We start from the raw sequence: 12,020 nt of genomic DNA, 5'->3' as shown, positions 1-12,020 counted from the left end.
GCCGTACTAAGAAATCGAGTGGAGTAACTCCTGACGGTTCGTGGTGGACCCGGCCGCAGCACTCCAGTTCACAATGCTTCCTGCTGACGGCCATTCGATTCTAAGCCCAACTGCACTATTACTCATAAAAATAGTTTAATCGACCGCCGTAATCTTATTAAAACTATATTGCCCCTTCCCGAATATCGAAATGAGATAAATAACTTTAAGATAGCTGTAAAATTGGCTTAGGTTCATTATAAAAAAATTCTATGTGTGAACCACTAGTTTAAAGAACTTTAAAATGTAAAACAAAGGAATTGGCTTTTTCGAGCCAACGCAAACGTGCCGTATCAAATAAACAAAGTGAGTAAAAAATCTCTTGCGAGAACTTCAATCGCATTTTTATCGAAACCAAGAATTGTAAAAGCAATCCTCTCATTTCTTTTTCGTTTTGCAGTTTGTTAAAATATTTTGTCTTTGACCCATTTTTTTGCGTAAATTCAATTATAAATATATGAGATGTATGAAATTTAAAACGATTTTTATTAGCAAAAAAAAATTTTTCAAGCCTTTACAAATTGAATGTTTTTAAAATAAGTCAAAGACTAGACAATTTATTAAATTTGCTGACCCTTTTCGAATTTTTCGTTGCCTATGATCGTAGGAGCGTTAATTCTTGGTATCGCATTTCAACAATTTTTTATATTGACAACTTCAAGGAACTTCCGTATGCCACTAAACATTTTTATTAAATACTAAAGCGTGTTTTGTAATATGAGACAAACCTCAATCTAATTTACCGTCAAGTTTTCGAAAAAAAAAGCTTTGAAAATTATTTCGAAAACATGGTTAAAAGCTTCTATGCCCCTTTAAGATCAATCATTATTATCGAAAAATAACGGATGGTAAATGCTAAAATGAAATATTTTAGGGAGCCTAAATACAACACATGTACCCTTTATTCCTGAGACATCTTTCACCCATGGCAACTACAGTATTGCAAAACAGTTGTCTATTTCCAAACAGATTTGAGCAAACATAAACAAGTTGACGTTAAATCGTTCTCCTCATAATAATGTTTGCCGTATCATTGCGCTGTTTGTATGAATACAGGAGTTGAACTGTTCGTGGTGCATGAAATCATGTCAGTACCACGAGACATAAAATGAAGCAAAAAGCAGCCCTGTCCGGAAATCTAATTCCATATGCTCCATGTCTCAACCTGCGCTCACCACAGCGTATGCTTATGGAACGCCAAGTCGTCTGTACTTATGTAGCTACCATCGATTCAGCCAAGAATAGTAGCACATTTCGCTGCCAAGGAAAATAATCAACGGTCGATTGTTTTATTGCAATTGTGATTCCTTATCGTGGTCTCGAGCTATTATATTTTGCCAATGGTTTGCCTTGCTTCTGTGTATGCATTTTGCCTGATGACCAAGAAGGAATGGAAAGAGTCCTGCTGCACTGAACCCAAGAATTATCTTGCCAGAGAATGCTCACTGAACAAAGAAACAATAAAATACGTGATTTCGAGAAATCGCAATAATATTCAATGCCTGATAGACTACACGAACCAGGTATTGAATATCAATTCAAATCAATTGTAGTGCTTTTCGTGAAAAGTAACCATTCATTTAGTTCCCTTTCTTCTTATAGCGATAATACTGGACATTTACTTTCAGCTAATTTATTAAAGTCTTTTCATATCGATAGCTGAGTCTGAATAAATGCAATTACTATATCGAAACGGTTATTGATTTTGTTAAATACATGTTTCAATGGTATCTTTTCAATGTCAACTGGAATCGCATGTTTCATTACTTCTTATGACGGAACAGCACTACTGCCAACTTTGAAAATATTAGAGGATTTGAAACTGTTAGTAGGCGTACGTACATTTCTGAGCAGTAATTTCTGTTTTCATGATGGTGGGAGCACCAGTTGAACGCATCTTAGCCCTTCATTTTAGTAGGGGACCGTTCATAAACCACGTAGACCGAAATTTGAGAATTTTTAAACCCCCCTCCCCCTAGTAGACATTAGTAGACTTTTACCAACCCCCCCACCCCCCACGCCAAAAGTCTACGAAGACTTTTAATTTTTTTTTATTCGCGGGAAATGTGAAATTAGCAAGAAGCACATTATAATGTACAATTAAAAATTAGCGTTCAGATTTATTTCAAGCTTTTTAAATATTAAAGAAAGGTTTTTCACATTGGTTTTTTGTCTATGACTGATCAAATCAATTAATACCAAGTCAAGGTGCTTCCCAACGTCTGTGTAGTGGAATACTTCTTTTCAAGGTTAGTCACTCAAGTATTTGTGAAAAGATATATTGCTATAACAAGTTCAAATTTTGGCCGAAGTGCGACCAACACCAACAATGCAGAATTGCTAAAAACTTTTTGAGCGTTACTGGTGCATTCAAAATTCAAATTCGGCAAATAATTGAAACGAAATGTAATCCATTTCCGTGTCTGGATTAGCGATGGATTATCGGATGATTAGACTGTGCTATTATGTAGTTAACGCGAACTGGAAATTTAAATATTTGCGAGATTTAGAAGACCCGTACGTGGAAGCATTTTTTTGATACTCAGACTCGGAAAAGTCAACATTTGTGCTGAGATCATCGAAAAAAGTTGATTTTGTAGCAATTGTGCAACATCTCTAATTTTCAACAAATTGTACCAACTTGGAATACAGTGGTCAACACCACCAGCGAAATACTCGGAGGAGGTGCTTGAGCAGTGGTGTCGGAAGCCAGTCACTTTGCAGCCCAGCCAATAGACGTTTCTTGTCAAAAAAATTTATTTGCTAAAATGTTTCCTTTTTTATCCCTGAGTCGAAATTTCATATTGCCGCGATGTTTAAGTGCCTCTAACTATTGAAAAAATCAAAAAATCTGCAAACTGCTCATTTCACCCCATATGCTGATGATCTATCTTGCCTCATTTCTCCATATTTTTACACCATTTGGATGAATTTCATGTGGGGAATAAAACAAAGATGCCAGATCTCCAAATTTATTAGCAAATCTGCAGATTTTTATTTCAGCTGCAGATTTTTTTTTGCATACTACAGAAGCGTTGCAGAACAAAGAATTTGTCAGCAAATTTTAACATTTTAACCAGACCTGAACATCTTTTGTGATTAAAAATATCATCGCACTACTTTTCTGCTTCAAATATGTTGCAGACACTTGTGACAGTTTACAGACTTTTATAACTCTTCTGCAAGTTTTTGCATCATTATTTCTGACAACACTGACATGAAAAAAATCATTCAGAGCTGTCAAAAATAGTTTTGACATCAGAGAATTCTTCTGATTCTCCTCGTTCTCGTCGAAAGAAAAATAAAACAAAATATCAAATCGTGTCGGTAGTACTTTTACTCATCGCGCTTTTTTGATAAGTTGGACTAAGAAGTCCAGACTCCGCTAATCCAGGTTGGCTCGACCATCAACGGGAAGTAACATCATTCGTCAGTTGACGATGGCGGCAGGAGATAGTACGCCGCCGTTGCCGTTTAGTAACCGACCAAGTAACTGCTCTGGTACCGTAACCATGGCCATTTCCCTCGCACGCATCGTATCATGTCATCGACCGACGTATCCATCACTGCCCGTGGGACACCAATGCTCAAAACAATAAACCCAGCCGCCTTCATCCGGTTAGTATTTTTATCTTGAGAAAATATACTGCTCAAATAAGTGAAGTGACGACCTATTTATCGTTCTACAGAGACCAGCCATTTTACAAAAAATAGCATCTGCTCTCTCGAAGTAGCCACCGCCTGTGTGCATCCGTACGGTACTGTAACAGTGGTATATTTAAGCACCAAGGATTATTACGGTTAACTCGACATAAAATTAAAAAAATCGATGATTGCTGTCATTGCCATCATATTGATGTGACATTGAATTCTATTTTGGCCGCCACCGGAGTTAAAAACTAGATGACGGATTGCGCAGACAATGAAACGAAAAATAACCATCACCTGCATTAGCCACAGAACCAGAAAACGCGGACGCGGTTATATTTGCATGATTAGGGCAACGCAAATGGCAAGCACTAGAATACTTCACAGGGACAAAATCAACAGCAACCAGACTGCAACCTAGCTTTGAACAGGAATCAATCGCAAAATCATCGGATGTAGTTAGGGTTTCTACATTTTTTATCAGTAAATAAAAGAATGTGTTGCTTAAAAACAATTTATACAAGAATTAAGCATATAGATAAACTGATAGTTACTGTTGTAATAAATAGCTTTCACCTAATGAATTATCTAGTTTTCTATCCGTTGGATGCATTTTATATGGCAGTCGAGCTGATTAGCCGTTCTCTAGCTAACCGTTTGCCTGTGTACTTTGTTGCTATATTATATAAACTGTCTAGACCAGCTGCTGCAGAAAAAAAGGAGCGCTAACTTCACTAACGAATCTATGTCCGATTTGTTATCATTACGGATGCAGTCTTATCTTATGTAAGGGGCCATTCAGAAATTACTCAAGGCGAAATTGGTTCCCCATTCACCCCACCTTAAAAAATTGATGCAAATTTCTTTACCCTTCCAGCTCCTAGTACGTTACGTTCTAGCTTACATATCTCTGCCATATGTTACAAAATGTTACGTCATTTTTATATGGTCCTAATAGGAGCGGTTGATAATCGAGTAATGTCACTAGAAAGAAAGCTTAAATCCGATCGAAAAACAATGAGCAATCGATTACGAGAAACCTCAAAATGCCAGAATACCTAATTCAAAATTAAAGATTTATCTTCATTGTCTAGAAAGATTAAAGTACGATCTACACGAACCGTCAGTCTTTCGTCCCCGACAAAGTACATCAACGGAACGTTAAAATTAGTTTCATGCAGTTTATATGGAGGCGATCATACACAACATTAACGGTCCTAGTAAAGTTTAGCCGAGACTTTCTGCTGGTTCTAACCCTTAAATGCTTGAATTTCATTTTTTCTTGGTACTCGTTTTTGGGGTGGGATACGATGTATACCTTTCGTTGAGACTTTATATCACAAAATTCAGTATGTTGCCAAATGGCAATAGTATGCATTTAAGGGCTTATCAGTATTCTGGCTCCAGTGACACAACCGATTCTAATTAGCATCGTTTGTGTCACTATGGATCCGGAATATTAACTAGAACCAGTAATCATTCCGGCTAAACTTACTGGGGTACTACAGTAAGTACAGCCAAAAATGAGTCAGATTTTTGGTTGGAGCCAACCAGAATTCCAGCTGGACATACAATTGTTTATGAAAGCACTAGCACTTTATGTGAAGATACTTGAAGCGCTTCTTTGCGAACGCACGTCTCAGAAGATATCTCCGTCAAACCATTCGGAATTTCATCTGTTCCGAATGATTTGATGGATTAAAGTACGATTCACACGATACATCAGGCTTCCGTCACCGGTACGGAACGTCGAGATTAGTTATATGTAGTTAAATGGAAGCATTCACATACAACATCAACGGCACGGGACGTTTTGACGTACGGCAAGTGTGAACGGGCACAAGAGAAAAGTATTAAACTTATCCTCACGGAACGGTGACGTTCCGTTGACGTTGACGGAAGTTGATGTATCGTCTGAATCGTCCTTAAAGCGCATTAAAAAAAGGTTGCGAAACGAAATAAGTCGGAATCGATTGATGCTTTTTAGCTGAAATCTAAACAAAAAAAATTGAATCTAATTCCGGCTGGATTGGCCGCGGTAGGTTCAAATCAGAGGAGCAAGTGGTAGGTGGTGAGTCACACAGAAAGAAAGAAACAAATTTTCACATTTTGAATAAATAACTAAACTTTATTAAAAACCTCAAAATGTTGTTTGTCTTTTCTCGGGGGTACACTGCAAAATACTTTGTATCAGTCCTCGGTGACGTCTATAATGTAATCCCTTGTGCGTTTTTTGATCTAGCAGTTTCCTGGAACTCATTTTCCTGGAACACCGTTTCGCGAAAGCATTCATATTAATCGCAATATTAGGCATTTTCCTTTTTGCATCTGTGAGCCTCACGATGCTTTTGGGATATGTGAATACGGCCTATCTTGTAGGATTACGAGGACAACCTTACCTGAATTCAGCAGGTAGCTTTTCTTAATCGATCGAATTAGTTTGAAGTGAAGGTGAAGGTTTCGCATGGCATGCTTAGGACTGGCAATATTTGGATGGTAAAAAGCAGTTACTAATTTCAAATAAAGTAGCGGCTCCGAATGTCTAGCAGATGATTTGACAGCGGAATGGATACGAATTCTGCTTCCTTTTTTCTGTACAAGTTTGACAGAGGTTCACTCAGCTTGTTTATAGTCATTAATGAATGCACTATTGCAATTCACCACTTCAATAGCAGAGTTGCCGATAAAATGATTGAAAATATGCCGAGCTGTGCTCCCGAAACGTACATTTCGAATCTCAACATTCTTGATTTGGTGAAAAATAAATTCAACATTCTTGCATTTTGCAATTTTTGAAAAATCATACAAATGTTAGGATGGATCAAAAAACCTTACCATAAACAGAAATGTTTACAGAATTCCGAAATCTTTCTATCAAAAATAAGAAAAAGGGGGGTTAGGTCTGACGAGAAAGGTCTATTAAATTGGTTGAGATCAATCCAATTTAATTTTTATTATCTCTTACGTTGAATATTATATAAACCACACCAATTCCACAATTCCAACAAATTTCAATATTTCTAAGATAATAAGATAACCTAAATTGCCTTATTTGATTAAGGGAACAAAGCTATTTAAATATTCCCAAAAATCTTTATTTTTGTTTAATATTTATTTATTATTTATTTGTAATTAATAGCCATTTCACCTGAGAGTATTATCGCAAAGTATCAAAGCTTAACTCCGAATATTTTCGAAGATAAATATAGTAGAACCGGTTTACACGGACTTGGTAGGGTCAAGACGTAAAATTTAACGGTTGTTTAAAGATTTCGAAATCAGTGTAATGATTGCAAGAGAAACTGATTAACTCGAGTAAACTTTGTTGTAGAAGTTTAACTACACTACTGCTTTAACCACCGAAATAAAAAAAATTAAAAAATTAATAAAAAAATTAATGATTTCACAGTCAAAATCTGCCGTCGAGAGGAATTTTGGGCGATCGTCTTTAGAACTGTCAGTTTGTATTATTCCTAGATCAAAACTATATAAAAATATACACAAGAAACAACAACGTGTGAGGTTGTCCAAAAAATCGTGGGTTCTGGGTTGAGTGGTCACTTAACGAGTAGTTACCTCAATATTGTACTAGCTTTGAAGTGTCTGCATAAATACACCTAGCTGAATAGACCGATATTTTGAATACAACTCTCTTTAAATCCCATTTATAATTAGGAATTCGAGAATAACAAAAAATAAAAGTCTACGTAGACTTTTTCAAAGAGCCCCCCACCCCCCTCGTAGACAAACGTAGACTTTTGCTAGACCCCCGTCCCCCTATGAGTCTACGTGGTTTATGAACGGCCCCTAGGATTGCTGGGCCCTAATTCATCTTAGCACCTTTATTCATCCCACCCATTTCAACACAATGTGTTGTCATTAAATAGAGCAGTGTCTGTATCTCTATTTAACGCATCAACTCAAATAGTAGTATACAGGGTGTTTGGTTCATGGTTAAGAACCTCTCGAGGGGTGATAGACTGTCATATTTGGAGAAAAAAATTGTTCCACACATGCCATCAAATCTCAACCGTTACAGAGTTCTTGAACTTTTTGTGTAAGAAATCTATTTGTCTTAAAATACCTCTAACTCAAAAAGTATACTTTGTATTTTAAATCTTTTAGTTCCATTCGAAAGATGAGAAATTTTCCTATTGAATAGTGTTCTCATATCTTTCAGTTATTTAGTTTTAATTATTCTTTAATTTTAAAGTAGTAAAAAGTTGGTGTTTTTGAGGCGGTTTTCGTTGATTTTCGCAAAATAATTAATTATGATTGTAGCAATATCTATTATCCAAAAGTAGGGTTTTAGGACGATTCAGAATTTTTTCTTCAACATCATATTCCTATCTCGTCTCTTTTTTTGTAATTTCATTGCTAAACTTTTCCTGTAATCGACTTGCAAGTGCTTGAAAGACTATAATCTAAAAAATATGCTTTATATCGTTATTTCCCAGGTTTGATTGAAAAGCTGAGAAAATTTTCTATCGATGTATGTACAAATATATCTTAGTTAAGGGTACTAAATGACTTTTTTCTAGTACAATTGCTCATATTTAGCGTTTTTCGAGGAGTTTTATAATTATTCTAATAATTAATCAATAAAATTAATCGTTACTATTGTTGTACCCCTTAACATTCTCTATAACTTTTGACACTTTATCCATATCTCTTTTCATTTCGCTGCTATTTAATAGTTAATACAACATGACCTCACCACAAATGTATTTGGTTCGAAATCGCTGTTTTTGCATATGAAACGATGTGATAAAAATGATTTTTCGTCGAAGCAAAAAGAGATAATTGTATGGAGTTAAAGAAAGAATTGTAGAACTTGCTGAGGTGCATTATTTCTATGATAATAATGGTAATCTTCATTATATTGAAGGAAAATTAACGAAAATGCTAATAATAACACTAACTTTAAACTAATTTACTTTTAAAAGAATGCTAAAATCACTTAACTGACAGGTAGGGTAGACGAGCCCTTATTCATCTCATTAGTCGGGATATCACACTCTTTCGCGGATAACTCGGCTTTCACTGATTGGAATGCTCTTAAATCGGTATCAACAGCTTTGCTTCGTTCCTAAGAAGCAGTACAATAAAAAATCTCGCCTGGAAAATGTAAAATACTCCCGCTTGAGCGAAGCGAAAAGCCGAGTACAACGCACCCTTATTCGTCCTACCATTTGAGCCAATGCGTTGAATAGAGAGAGCAGATACTGCTCTAACTAATGTGTTCAAATGGGTAGGATGAATAGAGGTGCTAAGATGAATTAGGGCACAGTAACCCTATTAATACATTTTTCTCTGTAAAATTTTCTTGGTTTTCGAATGAAAAGAAAAAAGTACAATAAATACCATACTTTTTCAATTAGAGCTAGTAAAATGAGATAAAAATAACCATGTTCAATAACCCAAACACACGAAAACAAGAAAAGATAAGTGCATCATGTCAAAGAACGAATTATGCAACTCTTCAAGACCAACCATCTTAATTATTAAAATGATGATGTTAACTATTAAGATTTTTGTGAAATGAACAAAAAATCGATCAAAATTGTTAAATTTTAAATAAATTACTTCTCAATTAGGTTACTTAAACTCATTAGCTGAAATATGTAAGGGCATCACTCAATGAGAAATTTTCTCACCTTCTCAATGGATCTTAAAGACTTGAAATACAAAGTATACTTTTTGAGTTAGATGTATTTTAAAACAAATAAGTTTTTAACGCAAAAAATTCAATAACTGTGTAACGGATGAGATTTGATGGTATGTATAGAACAATTTTTTTCACCAAATATGACAGTAAATCACCCCTCGAGAGATTCTTAACCATGAACCAAACACCCTGTATAAAAGAGTGCGTTGTACTCAACTTTTCACTTCGCTCAAACGCAAGTATTTTTTACAGGCCAGATTTTTATAAACTACTTCTTAGAAATAGAGTAAAGATTCGGATGCCTATCTAAGCGTAAATTAATCGCTGTAGGCAAAGATATCAGTAAAAAGAAAGATACCCTTCGTCAGCAAAAAATGGAGATGCTATTTTAAATTTGCTCTGACTTTTGCTCACCGCAGCGTCTATACGTAAGCACTCGATTTGCTGGCTTAAGACGTAGATGGTCAAAGGACCGAATCTTAGCCAAAACCATACAAAAACAACTTAACAGATGGTACTAATGGACAATAAAGGAATGTCTTCAATAGATTGTAAGATAAATATCAAAGTTGGGTAGCTTTCTCCTTATTTATTTAGCTAAAATGGAAAAGGCAAAAAATACACTGATAAAATAAAGCACCCATTAATGAGTAAAAAACTACAAGGGGCAGCCCTATGGGGTTGCACGAACTGTAGACGTAGGACTATACTACTTAATGTAAAATATTTATTTTCTTAGTACTTAGTGTGTGGGAAAAAACACCCGGACCGGCGAAGAAAAATCAAATTTTAGACAATATAATCACATCTCATGTATAGAACAAGCTTTCTAGTTGCTCTCAAACAGATCCTAAAAGTTCAAACACCCATGGATAACCCCAAGTTTGTAGATGTGTTTCGATGCCACAGGATTGTAAAATGGTTAATATTACGTCATGAAAATTCTATTCTTCCGTGACAATTTTTTTGCCTGCAAAATGCCCTGTGTGTATGCAAAGCTCATGATTTGTTGGGATATTAGCATTGATCGGAAAATGCTTTCCAACGCTGCGCATTGCATACATACAGGACATTTTGCAGATCACCAGAATCTGTTCATTTTACCCACTCGCTATAAACATGTCTCATTTTTGGACATGTTTAGAAATCAAGCATCATGTTTGAAAAAATGTGTTTATGACGAAGTATTTTTACCAGATATGTACAAAACATGTCTAACAAGAAACATAAGGTGATTGTAATATCTCAGTCACTTATTAGTTAGAAAATAATGACTTTGCTGTTCATTTTACCGCCAGTTCCCCTACCTACCAACACGTTCGCCCCAAACATTGAACCCAAGCGTACAATGCAAAATGAGTCAACGCTGATGATGATGGGTAGAGCGAAAGAGACAACTAGTACCACCACGACACTATTAGCGCGTTTCACCAAAATTCCACGCGGCCTTTCCCGATTGAAAGGAACGGCCGCGCTTAGCCCATCTGTCATAATATCGTGATTTTGCATAGCGAAGGGCTGAATGATTTTGTTCCAAAAAACAGCCCTGCGTTATGCAACACTTTGTGCAGGTTGATTATACCAGTTGCAAGTGGGGCCAAATTCACCAAGTTCCGCAAAATTCCTTTTAAATTACAGAATTGATAAAATTGCTTAGATGAGCTAAACTAATTAATCAAATCCTGTTTTAAAAACTGTCCTTGCGTTTAAACCAAAATGGGAAGCTTATTACTACCACTACATTACTTAATTTCAAGCGAAAATAGCAAATACATGTGCTAGTTAAAATAAAAAACTACAAGGGGCAGCCCTATGGGGTTGCACGAGCTGTAGACGTAGGACTATACTACTTAAGGTAAAATATTTATTTTCTTAGTACATTTATGGAAATAATAAATCAAATATATTTCTTACGTATGGTTTAATCACAACCAATCAACATCGAGTATTACACATTGAACCAAACCTTCTTGGTTATCAGGTCATTTCATTTGTAGTAGGTGATCGAATCCGATTGAACTTATTAAAAAGATCTGAAGAAAGAAGACAGAAAACTGTAACCGAACTAATATCTGGAACTAAATCTTCATGGCATAAGATTAGCTTGTAAAAACTTTTCGATTGTGTGTGGTAAAAAACCCGGACCAGTAAAGAAAAATCAAATTTTAGACAATATAATCACATTGCATGTAAAGACCAGAATGCTTTGCCATTATTGTAACTTTGCTAAAGTACGCATACAAATATAGCGAATGCAGTGGTCTTAATCATATATCGAAACTATAAATATAGAAGAATCGAAAACAATTCTATATAGGGACAAGATGCGTTTTTGCAACGGTTTTTCAAGTGGCAGTGTATTCATTCATAAATAGGCTTTGTAGTATGTACCTATTAGTAGAATCAAAGTACTATAGGCTGAGTGGAAATGAATCACGTGAAGGGGAAATGAATTGATCGAACGTAAATAATAAACTTTCGTTGTTTAGTAACAAATTAGATCTAACTACTTACACATTCGACTCAAACGTTAAACCCAAGCGCACAAAGCAAAATGAATCAACGCTGATGATGATGGTTAGAGCGAAAGAGACAACTAATACCACGACTCTATGTTAACCGTGTTTGCAAATGGAGCTCGCATGTACAAACTATTTTGTGTACG

General features: G+C 35.6%; 1 long non-coding RNA gene across 1 annotated transcript; it reads left to right on the top strand.

The window, feature by feature from the left end:
* The first annotated feature begins 3,311 nt into the window (after positions 1-3,311).
* Positions 3,312-4,213, top strand: LOC131683503 (uncharacterized). The gene is made up of 2 exons (XR_009304530.1): positions 3,312-3,657; positions 3,729-4,213. It is a non-coding gene; the product is annotated as an uncharacterized LOC131683503 (long non-coding RNA).
* The last annotated feature ends 7,807 nt before the right edge of the window (positions 4,214-12,020 follow it).

Source organism: Topomyia yanbarensis, chromosome 2, assembly GCF_030247195.1.
Source record: "Topomyia yanbarensis strain Yona2022 chromosome 2, ASM3024719v1, whole genome shotgun sequence".
Lineage (NCBI taxonomy): Eukaryota > Metazoa > Arthropoda > Insecta > Diptera > Culicidae > Topomyia > Topomyia yanbarensis.
This window is presented reverse-complemented; position numbering and strand designations above follow the sequence as displayed.